At 37.1% G+C, this 21,345-nt stretch overlaps 1 protein-coding gene across 4 annotated transcripts in view; it reads right to left on the reverse strand.

Annotated features, from left to right (window-relative positions):
- Positions 1–21,345, reverse strand: part of SPTBN1 (spectrin beta, non-erythrocytic 1) — a 179,381-nt gene that overhangs the window by 84,948 nt on the left and 73,088 nt on the right. The window lies entirely within an intron of this gene.

The raw sequence follows: 21,345 nt of genomic DNA on the forward strand, positions 1-21,345 counted from the left end.
CTGATTAATTGTTCTAGCTGTCAGGAAATTTCTCCTCAGTTCTAAGTTGCTTCTTTCCTTGATTAGTTTCCACCCATTGCTTCTTGTTCTACCTTCAGGTGCTTTGGAGAATAGTTTGACTCTCTCTTCTTTGTGGTAACACCTGAGATATTGGAATACTGCTATCATGTCTCCCCTAGTCTTTCTTTTCATTAAACTAGACATACCCAATTCCTGCAACCGTTCTTCATATGTTTTAGTCTCCAGTCCCCTAATCATCTTTGTTGCTCTTCTCTGCACTCTTTCTACAGTCTCCACATCTTTTCTACATCGTGGCGACCAAAACTGAATGCAGTATTCCAAGTGTGGTCTTACCAAGGCATTATAAAGTGGTATTAACATTTCACGTGATTTTGATTCTATCTCTCTGTTTATGTAGCCTAGAACTGTGTTGGCTTTTTTGGCAGCTGCTGCACACTGCTGGCTCATATTTAAATGGTTGTCCACTAGGACTCCAAGTTCCCTCTCACAGTTACTACTTATTTATTTTGCTTTTTTGCATATAACCTTTTCCTATATTACATTGCTTCATTTGATCAAATGCCAAATTGCCATCAATTTTAATGGAAAACCATCAAATGTGGTGGAACCATCAGAAGATCTGTGAGTCTGAAGTCCATATATGATCAAGGCAATGTGGACTGCCCATTTTTGGTCACATTCTGAGGTGTAAGAATTTAACTTTTTCAGCCTATCTTCCCAATTCCAAATCCCAAGTTTTTTATCACATAAGGTATTTTATCCATGACTTCCAGTTTTCCTAAAAGTTCCTAGGTTATTTTTTTTCCTACTGTGTTTCCCCAAAAATAAGACAGTGTCTTATTTTCTTTTAACCCCTGAAATAAGTACTTGGCCTTATTTTCGGGGCAGTCTTATTATTTCTGAGGTGCAGGAACTCCTTAACCGCGGCCTGCAGATCAGCTGATCCAGAGAGAGACGGAAGTTCTGTCTGTTTCTGGCACACTCTTGCCAGCCCTAGTGTCGTTGGGCCTGCTGCTCTTTTTGTGGCTGCCACTAAGAGAAGGGGCGCAGTAGCTAGGGTTTGTGGGAGTGATCTCTGTGAAGCCATTCCGCGTGGATGGCAGGTGCATGTGGTGCCATGGGACATGTTTCCCCCTTCCCCCCAGAAAATGGCGGGGACCTGCTGCTCATTGCTTAAATATTTTGGGGGAGGGCTTATTTTGGGGGCAGGGCTTATTTTAGCGCATGCGCTCAAAAGTCCGATTGGGCTTATTATCTGGGGAGGTCTTATTTTCAGGGAAACAGCGTACATTAAAAGGTTCAGGATTGCAATACAAACTGATTTGATTCAAGGAAGCCTTTACCAGCTAGTTCTGTTGATACTACAAAATAGCTCATGGCTACTACTCATCAACTGAAAAACCAAGCACAGCTGAAAGCAAAATTAAGAACTAAAAATTCGCCTAAACCAAACTTCCCCAACATAATGAGCTTCTTTCAATGGCTACTATTCTCATAATCCCCATCTAATTTCACCAAGGCTGATTGAGGATTATTGTAGTTAAATTCAATGCATTTCCAAACTGTTTGGAAGATTGTTTGGTCTGATCTAGACTTCAGAGTATTTATAGTAACAAGCCATGTACCACCCTTCCTGAATGCTCTCTTCACAAAGGATACATGGATTAATGCCACCCATATTGCATGGCCAGGAGAGGGGAAGTTTGCCAACTTTGTTTATTCAAAAAATACAACACAAATTCAAACTTTAGTCTGGGAGCAGCATCACAAGAAAACAACACACAATGTTTTGCCATGAGCTACAATCTGGGGAATGCTAAATTACAGGGTAGATTTTCAAAGGGAAGCAGCATGCTTATGGATACCCATATGTTAACAACAGCTATAAAAAAAGCCTTTTAATATCTGGTAATATATGTGATTTAAAATCAGTTTATATTGCCCCTATTCTCCACAGGGATAGCCAGACCCAAGTTCTGTGCCTATGAAAAATGAACTGAAATAATTATACAACACTTTTGTAAAATGTTTTGGAAATGACTGAATATTCAAATATTCAATAGAATTTTTAAAATCACTGTGATTGATTGATTCATGCACAGAACTGGGGCCTGACATGAGCAGAAATATAAGAATTCCCCAGAGCTACTTCCTTGAACATTACACCTTCTAAAATCATGATTGCAGAATTACAGGACACACATTTGTATTACAATCCATTTTTTAATTTTGTAAATGTGGAGAAATAATGGGGGAGGGGGAATGTTTCCTCCAGAGTAATTTATTGAGACAGAAGAGTTCACATAGACCTTTTGGTCCTGACCAAACTGGCCCTTAAAGAGAAATTTTAGAATTTAATCAGTGCCCAAAAGAACTGGGTTATAGGTATTATTCAAATAATGACCGGAATTGGGACTGGAATTTCCATTATAAGTCACTGTGGTCATGAATAAACTACCTATATTTTTGTTCTGATTCCTCTAAAGCTTTATAGCAATGTTAAAAACATTAGTAGTGGCTCATACTTTTTTTCTTTTAGAAAATAATGACTTTTTTCTCCCTTGGGCTACTTGATGCCATAATACAGGAGATTGGGCATGAGATAAAAATATTGCAGCATTTTAATTTTTTTAAAGAAGGGGGGAAACATCAGATTTCTAGGCAGCGGAACACCAAAATTTATTTTTAAGGGTCTCTTTGTACTTTTGAATTGTTCAATAAGATCACTAAAAGTTTGTGTTACAGCGGAAAGCAATGCTGTATAAGAGGTTATTCCCCCCATTAGCAAGCATATGAAATTGCGAAAATTAATTGTGCAGGGTGTAAATTATTCTTCTCAATGGTAAGAGCAGTTTGATAGCAGAACCAACTCCTTGGGGAAGTGGTTGTTTCATGATTGTTTGATGTGTTCAAATAGAGGCAAGATATGTATTTACCAGCAATAAATTTTGATTCCTATAAAAAAACAAGGAAGTGGAGCTCAATCTTATGCATGTTATTTATAAGTAATTCAATAGAACTGCAATCTTTGATAAGGCTACAATCTAGTGTGTTTGCTTTCCTGTATTATTGTACTTTGCCGAATTTATTTCTCTGGAATGATGCCAGGATTTCATTACAATATTAGCCAATTATCTTAATTACAATTGAAATAATTGAAAATGTTGCTTGGTTCTACTTTCATTATTTTCAGTAGGAATGATTCTATGTGATGAGATACGTCAAGTATGCCCCCACAAATTGACCTAGGATAGACTGTACCACTTTCTCACTTGAACTTTAGTACTACTACCTTGGAAGAAATAAATTATTTTCCATGTTTCATTTTCTCCATACAACAAATTAAACCAATATTTGGTCCTATCTGTTTATATCTTTATCTTCAAATGTTCTTTATAACCTGGGGTTAATGCCACAATCAAGAGGAATAAATAGAAAACATCACTGCAACTGCCACAAACTGCAAAAAAATCTGCTTTCTGCAAAAAGGAGCGATCTTAAGGCTGCCTACTTGCGCTCCAGACTGTTACTCCTCTTAAGCAGACTGCAAGGTTTTTGCAATTGGCTAATATGTTGGGTGGTTGGGAGTTGCGGGTTTTCAACCAAGCTCACAGCCATAACTGCAGCCTATTATAAAGACGCAAAGTTCAGCCAAATCTCATTTTTAATCATTTTTGGATATAATTAATTTAAAGATAAAGATAACTCAAGAGATCTGTGCAGTCTTCAAGAATCAGACGCAATTAAACAGGGGGGTGGGGGAGATTTTGATAGTGGGAATTTATGTCCCCAATGAGGGTAAGTATGCTTTATAAATGACTTGTGGAAAATTTAATGTTATTTTTAAGGAAAATTGGTGGTTGATGAGATAGAGAGATTTCCCACACCTGGATAAACTTCAGGGTGAAAAAATTAGAATCATTCATGGTAAATTACCAAGAATTGAAGGTTTTTTGTTTGGATGGACAAAATAGGGCTAGTTGAAATATGAAGACAGAAAATTTATAATTAGAAATGACACTGTTTTTAAAAAATGATACAGATCTTTTTCAAGAATACGTATGATTTGGATTTCAAAGAATTTGGCCACTAATGTTTCTAAAGTAGAAATATTTCCAAAGACTTTTTTAGATCATAATCCTGTGAGTTTGATTTATAAAAGAAATATAATTGTTTCAGATGGAGACTGAATGAAATACTGAAATTAAAGAATGTTTTAAAAATAAGCACTGATTCAAGAATGGTTTGGGATGCAAATAAAGCTTTTATTAGAGATCATTTTATACACTAATAGTGAACTTATAAAGAGTTAAGGGAAAACCTAAATTATAAGGAAGAGAAATGTTTCTCAACAAGTTGAAATTATCTAATAGAAATTATCAATGCTAACAGTAAGAAAAATTGAAATTAAAGATAAGTTATGAAAACCAAAAAAGAGTTTGCAAATAAACCAAGAAAGTGGCTAGCTTACAAAATGCAAAAAAAAAAGAAAAGATAATTATATTGAAATTACAAGAGGAAGATAATTATTAATAGGCAGTAAGGCAATACAAAAAGCATTCAATTAATATTATTACTATCTATATCTATCCACACAAAGTGACATCTCATTAAAGAAAATAATGAATGTATAAAGAAACAAAACTTATTGAGTATTAACAAGGAGCAAAGACAGATTATGAATGGATCTATAACAATAAGGGAGATTTCCAAAAACTACAAAAATATTACTAGGAATGATGCCTGGATAAGATGAATTATCAGATTCTTTATTATAAATGCTATAAGGATTAACTTTTGCAATCTGTACAAAATACCATGAATTGTCTCTTACAGGAAAGATGCCAGAGAGTAGGAAAGAAGCCAGTATAGCATAAATACCTAAAAATTTGACTTTAACAGGAAATTTATAAGCCAATATCATAACTGAATAATGACTACCTGTTGTTTACAACTATTTTAGCTGACAGACTGAAAATACTTTTTCAAGGAGTTATTCACGTGGAACAGTGTGGTTTTTACTTAAAAGACAGTTAAACGATAATGTTAGCAATGTGTTGGAAATTTTGGAATATTTGGAGCAACATAATGAAAAACAAGCTGCATCAATCTAAATATGCAGAAAAAGGTATTTGACTGTTTGAACTGGGCTTTTCTTGTTTACGTTTCTGGAAGATATAAATTTGATAGAATTCAATAAAATATAGATGATATTTTTTGGCATTTCACAGAAAGCACCATGTTAATGGGAATATAACAAAACCCGGTGATATAAAGCTTTGGGAGTTAGAAGGGGATGACCTGGATACTGTACAATGGTATCACACCAGTCATGCTATGTCTGAAATACCAGAGAAAGTGCACCATTTTAAGTCCCAGCATTGACTGGGAAAGAGGTAACTGAATACTTTCCTGCTGAAATAGACTTCTCCTACTATTTTTTTTTTACCAGGTTCCTCCTTATATAAAGATTGCTTTCAGACTGGAATTGATAATACGTTTGTGCAAAACACAGCTGGATAATTTGACATACAGTGTGCTATACAAATCCAGTACTGTACGCTTATAGGGCTTTGTGCACACAACCCTAAAAACAACAGGGGTAATTGCTTAAACCATGAATTAGCATACTGGGAGGGTAATGCTTAGTTTTACAGGACTAAATATAGCTTGGAGTGATTTTGGAATCTTGGAATAGGAGAAACCAAGAGGAGGGCTAAGAACAAGTCAGAATCAAAATATAATAATAGTTGCATATTTGTTATACAAGAAAGATTCACTGTACTACTTCATGCCCACAAGAAGGATCCAATGATGACCTTGATTCCAAGTCAGGACAAACTTGGAAGAAATTCAAGAAGGGAGAAGTTGTCATTTGCAGTTCATCACATGGAGCAGTTATAGTTCCAGCAATTTATGATACAGTTGTTGGATCAAACAGATTAAGAAATGGTTTAACTAGGATAGAGATGAGAAGAAGACTAGAAAAAGTAATTCAACTTTTTCATCCCATTTTTCATGAGGGAATCAGTACAACTTGCTTGCTTGTTTATTTATATTAAATTTATGTGCAACTCCTCTCATTAATAACATAACTCTGGGCAGCTGTTATGTTGTTGTTACATGTGGCCACACTCGATATTCAATGCTACATTAACAGACAAAAGACTTTATTATGGTCTTACAATAGTACCAATAGAACAATAAAAACAATGGACCTATTTTGCCCAAGTTGGAGTTAAATGGTGCTAAAAATGCCAGACCTGTATGTCCAACCATGAGCTAAAACACAAATAATAGAAAACATCCAGAAATGGATAATCTGTAACAGTAAAAAGGGAATGAGGCTAAAATTAATATAGTAACGTAAGAAAGAAGTAAGCATCAAATGAATACATTTAAGTAGTGCTACGTTCAGTATGTGCCTGCTGAATTTTGCAAGCAGCTATACAGAATCCTCAACCCCAGAAATGATCAACCTCTAATACAAATTGAACCCAGGCTGAGTCTGAGGTATGAAGGTATCTCTAATCAGGGCAAAAATAAGTTTATACCTTATAGAACGGACAATTTAGGATGACATTCTTGAGTTTCTATTTCTTCCATGTCATGAGGACAAAACCTTTCAGGCATTGGGTCCTTTTTACACTTGCCCTCCAGTACAACAGAGGGTAGTACTTAACAACTTTCCAGGGTAAAAGGATTTCTGTAGCTTGGTGTTTCTGTGAGAGGAATCCTGCAGGAGCCACTAAGAATTTGACCCTAACAAACCTAGTACCTTCCCGTATCTTTCTGATGTTCTATAACAATGTTTTGTCGTTTAATGGCTAGCCCTTTTGTGCTCCACCACTAGGAGAAGGGCAGAAGACTTAATTAACCAAATAAAGGACATCATTTATATATGTACACCAGGAAAAGTACCATAGTTGTTGATGAATAAAAGCTCAATTTCATTCCTAATCGCATCATTTCAAAGTTTTGTTGTAATTTTATTTTTGCAGTAAAGCTAGTAGTATTGCAAGACCTTTCACATGCCATGTTCTCTATATGCTTATTGTAAAGGACCTTGAAGTCTTTTAATTCAGCATTATCTTTTTTTAAAATCTCTTTTTAAGAGTGAGGGAGAACAGTAGTGTATTCAGAGTGTTTGTAGAGACAGATTGTTTAGTATTAGTTTAGCTACAGTAATTTTCTTTCACAAAGAATGCTTTCAACGTAGGACTGTCCTTATGTTGGGGACTGGACAAGGCCCTTTGTACTAGCACATATTTTATCAACTATTGTGACTTTAGTTTGCACTTCAAAAATCAGAAGCATGAGCAATAATCATCCATACAGGAGCAAACAGGGGGGGGGGAGGAGGCATTTTGCATTGTCTTTTTTTGGCAGAAGTGATAAGGCTTTTGAGATTTAAGAAAAGCTATTTCTAAAATACTTGATTTATAGATATCTTAAAACCTTCTTCCTAGCTTTTTGTCGCATGTCCATGGTCCATTTCTCAGGTCAACGAATGCCATTTAATGAAGTGAAATGCAGAATTGGGCCCAACTGGATAATCTTCATGTTCATGTCAATTGTGTCATGCCAGCTTTGCTTTGGTCTCCTGTATGAGTGTCTTCTGTATGGGTTAAAGTGGTAGCAGTGCAGGTAGTGTGGGATGCTGCTCATATCACCATAGGCATTTCTCATGCATTTTCTCTGTTATAAATGCAACCATCTTTTAGAGTGTTCAAAGTATTTTTAATTTTATTGAATGTTAATTGGGTCTTTTTAATTTTCCAAGGACTCCAGACAACAACCAAAAATGTTCCTAAATGAATTTCACTTCTGAACTTTTATAAAAGTTAGGGAGGCAAGCACAGTAAAATACTGTATATGCACTGATTTATCTCCTTGTTTTTGTGTCTAATTATGCAGAAAGCATGAGTTAATAAGATCAGCATATCAAGAAATCACTGGCCCTGTATAAGATGCTCACACAGAGTTGGGCCCATTGACACATCTGGGTTACATCGAAGACTGCAGGCTGTGCAACAGAAATAAGCCATCTTATGCCCTCCAGAATACAGTTTGCAGTTCAAGTAAGTCCTATTCATATATCCAAAGGTCAGAGATAATGGCTGAATTGCACTATAGATCAGTCTTTGCACACAGCAGCACACATACTCACAACCTTTGACTCCTCCCTTTCTCTTATGTATATAAACAGAACAGCCAATATCAAATACTCAGTCGTTTAAATATGGAAACAGACAACAAAGACACACACTGAGCAAAAGCACCTGCTGCTCAGATAAGCAGTATCTGTGAGTGAGCCTTCCAACATCCAAATCAAGGTCTACATTTTATGTTGATAAATATTTTAATGCTTTTTTTCCGACACCTTGACAGCTGTGCAATGAAATAATATATTTTCTCTACACCTAGAGCTAGAAAAAGTAATGAATGCTTTTGTATTCGATTAACCACAATTTACTATGGCATGAATCTTAAAACTGGTCGTCTTAATTATGTACAATTAAAGTAAGACAATATCAATAAATAAGACTGGATTTGTTCTACTAATAACAGATAAAATTAACCAAAACTTGATTGAGTTCAAACTTTACAGTATGGTACTATTAATCAAAAATGAAATTATATCTTTGAATTGCTACACATTCATATATTGGAGAAAGTGAATACATACATGAGACAGACTCATCTAATTGTAGTTTAGAGTTATGCTTGAACTAGCACAATATGAAAAAAAAAATCTAAGTGGAAGAGAAAAGATTCAGCTACTACTCAAAAGCCTGTTTCTTATTCTGCTCACTAATGGCTAAATATCAACCTTGATTTAATACGTATCCATGAACAGGAAGATATTTTTTCTCCTTTTGAGATCCACGTTATCTTTTGGAATTAATAAACCAGTTTATTGTGATGTTTTACCATAGATTTTTAGGCTTCCCTGGAGCATTGTTCAATGTTGCTTCTTGAGTTAAACACACCTTCTTTGCATTTCTCTTCCTGGTTGCACTTCACTTCTGTGTCTTCGCTACCTGGAATTATCCCCATCCTCCACTTTACACTTAACCAAAACAGAATCTTTGTTTTCACCTGGCACAAACTGCTTACAGTTGCATTATCAGAGCTGTAAGAGTAGGAATTCTTGAATTGTGGGTTAAGAGCAAAATGTTACAGGGGAGGGAGGGACAAGTGGGATCTTAACAATATAGCATTGCATGTTCCTATTCTGCTTTGTAGTTACAATTTTCAATTGGGAATAAATTACAAATTGAATCTCTTCTCTATCCCACTTTTCATTTGGCTGTATTTATTTCACACTGCTGATCTTTCTGCATCTCCAAAGTCATCAGATCACATTTGCTCTCAACATTTTGGCTTGACTGTATGTAAGTATTGTGCTAAGGCATGTTGCTAAATCTGTTTCATCCAACTCCTCCCACCAAAGCCAGGAACAAACCACACCATAGAAGCTCCTTCTATGTTTTGATTTATATCATGCCCATCTAGGGTTTATATCCCCAAACAAATCAGCATGAGAGAAATTAATACAGGCTTTGGGCTCATTAAGAAAACTAGACAGAGCTCCTTATTTGGAGATCAGGATTAAAAACAAACCAGTAAGCAAACCAAAGAAAGAGTCCCATGATTTGTTTATATGCTCTTGTAGGAAAAGAGTTTGTTTGATTAGAAGATTTGTTTGATAAGAAGAGAGCGAAAGTTTGGTGTAGTGGTTAAAGCATCATGCTAAAGGGGACTCTGGTTTCTGGTCATCTTAAAGCTACAGGACATGAAATTAATTTTGAAGGAACCAAATTAATCTCCAAAACTGAACACTTCAACAAGAGAAAAATTATGGAAGCTATCGAAATAGAGAAACACCCCCACATCATGAATAAATGTGATGATACGTCCCACATATCAGACATCTGGAAATCACCCCTAGTCAACCAGCGAGCCCCACCCACCACACAAAACAACAATGGGGACACAGCCAGCACCAATCTACCAATCATGATACAACTACACAGCCAATCAATCCACTTACTGAAACAAAACCAGCACTCCACACCCCACCAAGATTGATAGAAAGATGGCAACTCCGACCACGCTTTAAGCTGAAAACACCAGCCTGAAGATGGCGAGTGAGACCTCGCCGAAACTTTGCCAAGACAATCTCAATCTTACACAGAAAAAGACCTGAATGCAACAAGACCAGCAGATAGATAGATAGATAGATAGATAGATAGATAGATAGATAGATAGATAGATAGATAGATAGATAGATAGATAGATAGATAGTTAGTTAGTTAGTTAGTTAGTTAGTTGGGGGAGGTGATGTCCTCATTTTTTTTAAATCTTTCTACCTTTTTCTGTTTATTGTTATTGATAAATCAAAACAAGTTAACTAACTGCTTGCCCGCAACTAGGGGCTGAAATCATGCCGCCTCTGCAACTTTTGGGAAAAGCGCCTTCTATTAACTTCTAGACAAAGCTGGTATTTTTGTCTTTGCTTCTCCCTTACTGCATTTTATTTCCTTTCTTTGTTTCTTATTTGTTCAGTTGAAAGAAAGTGGACATTTCTAGGGCATATCACTCTTCTTCACCAATGGCACTAGAAATGAGAAATTATGGCACTTATGGCAGGATTCCCTAAATAATAGCAAACTTTGTAGCTTTTGAGCTGAGAATAGCATTGAGAAGACAGGTGACCATTGCCACTACTTCTTCCCTCCCTTCCGTGCTGGGAGGGAGGGAGGGAGGGATAGAAGAAAGGTCTGGAAATAATTGAAATGGTGGCAGAATGATCAAAATCAGCTTTCCTTCTCTTCTTCATGGTTGACACCATGACAGTCGATTATTAATAATTGAATCTATAAAAGATGGGGTAATGGCCTCAGGAGGAAGTCAGAAAATATCATTGGGAATATGGTAAGAGCACTGATGGATACTACCAAAGATCAGCCGCAAGAAAAAGAGGATTGCAACCATTGCAAAGACTTCAGTTAAGATCAAAGGACGTGTACGGTACTTATCTGTGATACTACTTGTAGTAGTAAAGATATAAGAGGAAAATTCTCCTTTTATAAGAGTGATTCTGGTCAGAACTCTGGGATTCTACAGTGAATGTCCAGGATTTAAAACCAAAGTGTTTCCAACTCTTCTAGGAGATACTAAACCTCAGATCTTTTGCAGAAAACTCTCTCCTGCCAAGCTACACCCCCTTTTTCTGTTGTATCATAAACAATAAAATTCTGAAATAATTATGTTGATGTTTTCATATAAAGGAAAAGCTATCTGAAATGAATTTACTCTAGTAAATGGCTTTAATTTCCCCTTTCTTTATTCAGCACAGTGGGATTTTCTGATACAGTCTAGTTACATTAGGAGCCAAAACATTATTTTAACTGTTTTGTATGCTTAAGCAGAGAAGGGTTAGAGATAGGCAGAGAAGCTCCTATTCTTTTTAAGCCAACTTTTTAGAGCAATATTAGATGACTGGGCTCTTTTATTTTGCTAGAACTGTGTTAACATCCTATGCTGAAACTGAATAACAGACATTTAATCCTTTCCAATTCAATTTTAAATGGGAACCAAAGGGTGATGGAGATGGAAACAAAAGGCTTTTGAAGGAAGTACAGTAATTAAATACCTATGCCAGAATCTTGTTCAGATTTGGCTGAGGGCAACAGCAGGACAAAGGTATACCATGAATACATTTGCAGATTCAGGCCACAGTATCTGGGCAAAGGAATACATGAGTAAATCTAATAAACTGGCCAATGTCAAGAAAGCAAGCTAGATACGAAAGGAAGGAGTTTCTGTAAATCCGTAATTTTTTTCTGCAACATTACAGTTTTCTGTTTCATAACACCTCTTCAGTATTTTCAAATAGGATATCTTTTAAAGGTGATCAGGATATAAATCCCAGGGTTAATAATCAAAAAAATATTATTATATAAAATTATTAATAAAAAAATAGGGACATGGTGGCTCAGTGGCTAAGATGCTGAGCTTGTCGATCAGAAAGGTTGGCAATTCGGCGGTTCAATCCCTAGCGCCGCCTAATGGAATGAGCTCCTGTTACTTGTCCCAGCTTCTGCCAACCTAGCAGTTTGAAAGCATGTAAAAATGCAAGTAGAAAAATAGGGACCTCCTTTAATGGGAAGGTAATAGAGTTCCGTGTGCCTTCGGTGTTTAGTTATGCTAGCTGCATGACCATGGAGACATCTTCGGACAGTGCTGGCTCATCAGTTTTGAAACGGAGATGAGCACTGTCTCCTAGAGTCGGGAACGACTAGCACATATGTGTGAGGCAGTGACGTGCGGTGAGGTTTATACCTGGTGAGGCTCAGCTGGGCATCCTTTTGCGAAACAGCTCAGCAGGGCAGTGGTCCGCCTCGGTTGGGGGGGGGGAATTTGCATCGCGGGAGCAACCAAGCGCCCGGGTCTGCAGCAAAGGCGCTTGGTGGCTCCCGCGATGCAAAGTGCCCTGCTGCCCCCCCCCCGCTGTCCCGCCCTGCATCCGCTGCTTCTCCAAGCTCCGCCGCTGGAAGTCCCGGATCGCCTCTGGGGGAAGGCTGAGTGAGAAACGGAGCGAAGCTTCTCCACGGCCTCCCAGCACTACGCAGAGGCTCTCACAGGAGCGCGTGCCAGCGGCCGGTGGCCCGGAGCAGCCCCGGCTGTGAGACAAGGGAGCGCTTAAAGTAGCCGCTGCCGCCGCCACCGCCCCACCGGGCGAAGGAGGGGTGGTGGCGGCGGCAGCTTTAAGCGCTCCCTTGTCTCACAGTCGGGGCCGTTCCGGGCCACCGGCCGCTGACACGTGCTCCTGCAAGAGCCTCTGCGCAGCGCCGGGAGGCCACAGAGAAGCTTCGCTCCGCTTCTCACCCAGCCTTCCCCCAGAGGCGATCCGGGACTTCCAGCGGCGGAACCTGGAGAAGCAGGCCGGGGCAGCGGGCGGCAGCAGCGGGGATGGTGGGGCACTTTGCATCGTGGGAGCCGCCAAGAGCCCAGGTCTGCAGCAAAGAGCCAGCCTCCTCCTTCTCTCCCACTCTTCTCTCCTCTGAAGCACGCCCCGCCCAACACAAGCGTGCTCAAGAAGACATGATTGGCTGCTTCCAGATCAGGAGGCGGGAGAATTAGTGCCTCTTTTCCATCTGAACTTCTTTGCTTTTTAACTCTTTCTTAACTTTTAGAAGGCGAAAAATACCTTATGGAAAAGAGGCCCCGAGTTCTCTTGCCTCCTGCTTTGGTTAACACTAAGCAGACACCAAGCCACTGTGAGCTGGAATCTGGTAGCAACTATCTTGGCTTTAATTATTTAAAAAAATATATTTAAATTTCTTTCTTTTTCCTGAGGAGACTGGTGAGGCTCCGCCTCCCTTGCCTCTAGTGACTGCACGTCCCTGGTGTGAGGGGAACCTTTACCTTTACCTTAATAATAAAAATGATATATAAACATATAAGGTTTATAAGATAAACCTTTCAACATTATTTGTGCAAGCTACTGAAAGGTTTGGAATGCTATTAAAAAATCAGGTTGACTGAAAGATACATATAAGCTTTAAAGGTTATAGATACTACTTGCACTTTTTTTGGAATACTTTCAAAATATGCTACACTACGTGTAGACCAATCCTGTGTGTGCTGTACTTTAGATGTGATGAACTATAACTTCCATTACTCATAGACAGCATGGGAATTATGCTGGAATACATTTGTAAGGATAATGTTGTAAAGAGAGAATAGAGAATATTCTTCATTGGTGGTAGAGAATAATAGGCAGCTTTCCGCCAGTTTTTGAAGAGCAAATTATCAATAAATGGAGGCTATATGAAAATAATTCATACCTTTGGACTGCTAAGAAGTTACATATGTGCTGTTTCTTCATTTATAACAAGACTGATCTCCTTCTAACTTAGGGAAGATCGTCATAGAAGTCCATATCTTGAAGTATGTTAAATGAACAACCTATAACCATGATGGTCGGTTAAAAGTTCTAGGAAATCTATGGCTGTTTCTGAAGTAACGAAGTAGAACAATGATTTTTGAAATTTGGAAAAGGAACAGGCAAGAGGCCAAAATAAACCATGAACTTGTGAGGAAACTGGCTGACAAACAAATGCTGGTGTGAGAAAACCAATTAAAAATGGAGGAGAGAAATGGAAGGGAATGCTTGGAATATTGAACTGGAAAAGGTCCTGTTGCTGGTCCCATTTCTTTATTATAGTCTGTTTTCTTTTTGCCAAGAATCATTTAAGCAACTTCACAACACAGTACCATTATACATAATAATAGTATCAAAGGTAGTTAACATGAAATAAAAACATGAAAAAAATCAAGATGAAGCAACAAACCAATAATTCAGAGAATTCAACAGACAATTACTGTGTTTTGTGGAATTGTGTTTCTTTTAGAAAACAAACAAAACTTCACTGTTTTTCTGAAACTTCCAAGTAGCTACTTCTTGCTGAAAATTGAACCTTAAAAGCCCCAGTACATTCTGGAAGAACCAACCAGATTAGGGACATTCTAATGTACCCAAGGGGTGAACTGGAAGAATTCAAATCCCAAAATATTCTAGTCAGAATGTAAGATACAAGATACCATTTGTATTAAATATTTTAGGCTCCTAAGGCAGTTCAGGATAAGGATGTTGCTGTGAAGTCAATAAGAGGCAATATGATGCTCAGCTAGAGACAGTATTTGCCTTTTCTCACTCATTTGAAATAAAGGGAAAACAATGAGTTCCAGTTTCAAAATTAGATGTAATTATAAGCTCTGTTGCTCATACAATACAGGTGGTCTTCGACTTACAACAGTTCATTTAGTGACCGTTCAAAATTACAACACACTGAAAAAAGTGGCCTATGACCATTTCGCGCACTTACAACCTTTGCAGCAGCCCCATGATCATGTGATCAAAATTCAGATGCTTGACAAGTAGTCCATACTTATGACCATTGCTGTCTCCGGCAGTCATGTGATCACCTTTTGTAACCTTTTAACAAGCAAAAATCAATGAGGAAGCCAGATTCATTTAACAATCACATTACAAACATATCAACTGCAGTGATTCACTTAACAAACGTTGGAAGCAAAATCATAAAATGACAGGCAAACATAACAAATGTCTCATTTAACAACAGAAATTTTGGGCTTAATTATGCTCATAAATTGAGGACTACCTATAAATGGATACATCAATTTCTCTGAATTAAATCTCCATTAGATTCCTGCAGCAAATGTCTTTCTTTCAAACGTGTCTTCTTTAAATGCGTTGCTGTGTTGGTATTGTAAAGCACCATTTTATATAATATTTCCAGTATTTTTCAACCTTTTGATCTTCTAGGACAGACATGTTCAAGGTAAAATATGTCATACTGAAATGTGTCAACACTCATCTGTTTTGTCTTGTAACCACAACTTATCTACCTACAACTTTCCATATACTTTCCATATATATGGCAACTTTCCATATATATGGCACTTTACAGAGAATCATAAGGTAAAGAAGATGTGGTTGACTAATTATTATACAGATAAAAGGTAACAGGACAAAACTAGTTTTTAAATGTTCCATGTATTCTACACTGCCAACCATGAATAACTAGCATGTAATCAAGTTAACGTTCAGAATACACTCTGCTTGACCCTTAAACTCTGGAAGGTAGGTGATCCAGTAAAACCTGAGATGCCAATCATATAAAATGTATAAGAAAAGGCTTCTTCAGATATATAGCGGGTGGGAGATAAATGGAATTTGAGGAAAAAAATAGCAAATGAAAATTTCTGAGTGATAAAATCCAAAATGATTAAAGAATATATTGTGGGTTTACTCAGTAATACTTTTCATAAATATGATATTTAGTGAAGCATGATATTTTCCCCAATTATGCTAACTATCAATTTTTGTCTATTTATCTAATAAAAATAAATTGAAATTTATTTATTTTCAACTCCCACAACTTAATTGCTTTATCTTGGAGTCAGATGCTTCTTTCCAAAGAGGAAACAGAAAGTCACACCTACTCATCTGTTTCACAAAGCCAAGCATAAAAATCCTGATCGTTCAAATGTATGAGAATAGCCAATTTCATTCCCAGTGTACAAATCAACATATCTGAATTATCAACTTATCCAGTCCACTATCAAACAAAGGAATTTTCTTCAAAAAAAAGTTTTAGCATTATCTTAGGATCTCATAATACCAATGGCAATGTTGTCAGCATCTTCTCAAGCAGCCCTCCTGAACCTTTTAAAGATGGTCCTTTCCATATCTGTAGAACTAAAAAGCCAAAAATGGAAAGGGACCCTAAACCTGTAACTCAAAATCATAATTTGGTGTTCACCAATTTATTTTCATTAATACACTATTATTTTTCTTAAATGTACTACTGAATGTAATACATTTATGTAAATGTATTACTGAAAAAACATTTATCACCAAGAGTAACTTGTGGATATTGACTTTTCATGGAATATATCACATTTGCAAAAAACTCCCAACCTCTACTCTTCTTCAACCAAACCAAGATCATGGCAAATGGATTTTCAAATAAATGTCAAATGGTCTCCTCCAAGAAAGCCCAGGAAATAATATTTTTATAGGGGAGGAAAGAGACAGAAATGAAAACTGAAATCTTTGCAACCAGGAAAAAAAAGTACTGTATATAACGTCAGTGAAAAAATAATGGTGAGAAGAAAACAGCTTGACCATATGGAAGATTTTTTTTAAAAAAAGAAACTGCATTTCAAAGCAATTTTAACAAATCATGTGCTTTATGAGTACACAGTATGCATGTATCTCAACTGAAGAATATCATGAGATTACATATTGTCTTCACGTTGCTAGGAAAATTCCTGATTGCATGTGATATTGCTGTTGAGAAACAAATAGTATACTTTAGGCTGTACTAAACATATGCTCTCAAAACAGTTTCAAATTCAATGCTTTCCACAAAATATTTTGAAATATGATGCAGACATCAACATTTATAGGTTGCTTCTAATGTTAAGGGTTTAGTATGTGGAGTCGGTTATTTCATGTTTTGTTAGGTTCTTTTATGCAATTCATTTTAAAAAGGTTTCTTAACGGCTGCAAAATCAATATAAAGGGATTTTATGAATAAAAGTCAGATACAAATTCAAGTGTTTGTAATTCAAACAGTTTGTTATTTTATCTTCACTTCACAATAAAGGCTAGTGAGTGTTTGGTAGGGAGTTAATTGGAGCTTTCTGCTAAGAACTGGAGTTGCTAAGGAAACAACTAGCAGCTAAGACATGTCTTATAATTACTTGATAGAGGTTGCATTTTTTTAGGGCCATCAAACCTTAAAATTAGCAGAATGTATTTAACTGAATGGACTCACTTAAGAAAACAACAGCCTTCAGATCCTGGGAGATTTGGAGTGCAAGTTGGGATGCGTTTTCAAAAGATCTTTTTGAAATTATGCACAAAATTAAGTTGATGGAGGGAGGGAGGGCTCCAATTCTTCCTTCAGATAGATACAGTTCATATGTAGTGTGTTGCGGCAATCATTCTCTCAACATAACATATTTATAGGAAGATATGTCTGAAAGTACAGTTGAAATCCCACCCCCCACCACTTCCAACATAGGCTTTCTTACAAAGATTAGTACAAATGTTTTGTAAAGTACAGAACTCATTTCCCCACCTACATTAGTCTATTAGCTAGGAACAAGGGGAAAAAAACTGGAAATATTCAAATTAATAGCAGTTTAGCCTTCATGCTGCTCCAGAGCATTAACATACAGACGGTTTTCCACCAGGTGGGGCTGGGAGTTTAAAAAGAAAAGAAAAACAAGCATCTTCCCACTTCCTGAGATCTAAAAGTTCAGGATAAGAAATTAAACGAGGGGTCCCAGACCCCCATGGATAAGCACTCGTCCACGGCATGCCAGAACTGGGCCATGCAAACAAGCAAAGCCCCATCTGTGGGATGCAGGCAGCACATGAAATCATGCTCCCTCTGGTCCACAGAAAAACTCTCTCCACAAAACCCAAAAGGTTGGGGGCTGCTGGTTTAAACTAAAGAAGGTTCTTTTCCTCAGAATTCATTAAATTGTGAAAAGGAGACATCTCCTAATTCTCTCCAACTTATCCAAATTAATGGAACAAATTGTTCTTCAGATGTTTGGAAGCAAAGCAATACTCTCTTCCAAATTATTTTCACATCCAAGGACAAAAAATATATCATTGCTTTTCACTTTAATTATAATCAGATATTACAGAGTCAACAGCAGAAATATAATTAGCCCTGGATTGATTGGCTCTACTCTAAGAACAGTCCTATTCAGCCATGAAGTTCAGTGGCATTGCTGAGAAAATAATTTTATTATTGCCCTAACTTACAGGACAGTTGTTACAAATACAGGGAACAGAAACAATCTGAAGAAAAATAAATGTGAGGGCTATAAATAAAATAAATTTATTCAAGCAATGTTATATACGATTATCAGAACATAAATTGAAGCTTAAAAGTATAATCTAGTACTGTAAATTAAATTTGTAATCAGAAACTAGGATCTTAATGAAGTATCAATTTGTTCATAGATGAAGAACCATAGAGTTTAGCTGTAGGACTAGTTTTCCATTTTTGAGTTGAAGGATATTAGTTTTCTGTTTTTATACAAAATAAATGACTGGAGGAAGTGTTCTTTCTGAACAATTGATCCAATTAAACAAGCTCCAAACAATGTACTGTTGGCTTTGGAAAGTTTGGTAGTTGTCAGCAATGACTTTGCAAAAGTATACTATAATTTATTCTAACCTTTGGTATGATGTGCATTCTTCAAAGATTTCCTGTATTTAAATCCTACTCCAAACATAATCTTTCAGCACCATTCCCCCCACATTCCAAAAGCCTCCACTGAAGTATGAAGAAACAATGATTTAACCCTTCTTCTCCCTACCACATTGTATTGGATTTGCAGATGAAATAACCTTCAATACTTTTCACAAAGAAAGAATTACAGAGAATTTCAATTTACTGTAATTTTGCTAGATAAACTGATACTTAGGAGTATAACTTAAATACATGTGTAATCAATGCCTTATTAAAAACACAAATCACATTCTTGAACCACAACATAATTGAAAATAGATAAGTCTGATTTTAGGACCACTTAGGAAGTGATTTCCTGACCACTTTTTAAACCAGATTTTTCACAGTGTCTGTTGATCCCAATTAGCCAAATCTCTACCACTTTTAGCCAACAAAACTAATCAAATATTAAGGAACTGAAATCCAAAATTCTTGGAGAGCAGTAATTAGGGAAGGCTGCCTAATGTCAAAATTTCAGTACTCCTTTCAGTAACAGGTTCAAAGCCACAATAGAAGTCAGTGAGAAATTAGAACAAGTTCCATGTGGTTAAAAGGTTGTGGATGTGGTTCATTTTCTAAACAGTCTTTCTACCTCCCCTCCCCCTACAACAGCCTCAATATAACAAGGGCATCCCAGTTTTCTAATTGGATGAACTTTCAAAATTTGAGTTGTGTTCTGGAATGGAAGCCATTTCCTACAAAGCATGGGGAAGGGGAGTAAAGGGGAAGGGATGACCTTGAGATTGCCACAAATCTTAATAAGCAGTTATTTCAACTCTTGTCATTTCTTGGTATTTCAATTTTTCAAGCAGAAACAGGAATCCTAAATACAAGAAACAGAAAATCTGCTTCACTTCACTGATTATGGGACTCCCCTATTTGTTCACCTAACACACTAACCATTGGAGAGTTTACGCAACACACTAATGATATTTCTGAATTAAGATGTTCTGGTTCCATTCAAATGCACCGAATCGTTGATTCTGCAATGAATCTGGTACTGTAGAATAGGTTTATGTAAAGCATTAAGTCACAAAAAACTACCCTAGATTACAACTGACCATCCTTAGCATGTTGCGGAAATTCAGCACATAGGAATGTGATGGTGAACCTATGGCACACAGGCCCGAAGTGACACATGGAGCCATGTTGCTTGGCATGCACGGCGTCACCCATTCCTCTTCCAGGTTTCTGGCACACATGCGCACTCGACGATCAGCTGGACTTTATAAGTGCGGCAGTGGCGGAACTGGAAGAGCTGGTCTTCTGTTTCCCGGCATGATCATGTGCACCGGCCAGCTGATTGGCATGCGCAGCAGTAACCAAAAGACTTGCTGGCCAGTGTGCCGGAAACCAAAAATTCCTCTTCCTTGTCGCGGCCCAGACAAACTATCCATCATTAAAATATGGAAAGCCACTCTTGTTTTTACTGGGTCAGGCAGCTTTTTTTTAAAAACACCCAAAGGCTGCTTATGTTGCTAGTTAGACAGCAACATTTTGAAGTTACTGGAGAGAAGGAAGGTACATTTTCTCCACTTGATTTTGTTGGGGAAGGAGGCTACATTTAAAGGTCTATAGAGATTGCTTACTGTATCAGCTTCATTTCTCAAAATTGTGGAAAATCATGCCACCATCTAACATTTTGCAACAAATTTCAGGAGCTTTGCAGATGACATGGGAAATGCTATACACATATGTACAGTACAAGCTGCACCCTCATTGCTATAGAATAACAATCCACCCCAGATAGGGATCTATCTCTTGGCAGTCAAAAGGCACCATGGTTGCACATTTTCAAAATAACGCGAGTATGAGGTGAAATAAGACTCAAATATAAAAATCTTATGTTCCATTATCATAGAATACAGCACTGACTGATTAGCAAAGAGAAAATAAAAAATGAGGGGCCGGAAAGAATTGAATTGATGTATCTCAGCACAAGGCAATATTTTGTTGCAGATATACTTGTATTTATCAAATTCCTATCTTTTTTACATTTACCTCAATTTCCACTTCCTTTATATTTAACTTTGGAACAATTTTATCAATTTGCATCTGGCACTGCAGTTATTTTCACAAACCTTTGCACAAGGATGAACTCAATACAGCGAATAAGAACACTAAAACAAACACCAATATAGAATCCTAACAACATAATTCTGTAACAAACCCAGAGTTGGGTGGTTTTTTTTAGTTCCTTTCTGTTTCTGGAGGAAACCGCAGTTCCCTGTCTGTGGGATGGTAGAGATTAAAAATAAGAAATATATTCTGTGTGGTTTGAACTTTTGACTTCCTTGGATAGATTTTGATTCCAGAAACAATGAGTGTATCTGTGAAGGAGCTACTGTCATTTGGAGCTAAGTCAGATAATACATTAAGTTGAGATTCCATCAAGGGCTGGTTTCATTGGTAACTAGAATTCTCCCCGGCTCCCCAGTACCATATTAACACAGAAACCAGACTCCAT

This window comes from Thamnophis sirtalis, unplaced genomic scaffold, assembly GCF_051295495.1.
Source record: "Thamnophis sirtalis isolate CommonGarterSnake01/CBP01778 unplaced genomic scaffold, rThaSir2_p1.2 scaffold_6, whole genome shotgun sequence".
Taxonomy (NCBI): domain Eukaryota; kingdom Metazoa; phylum Chordata; class Lepidosauria; order Squamata; family Natricidae; genus Thamnophis; species Thamnophis sirtalis.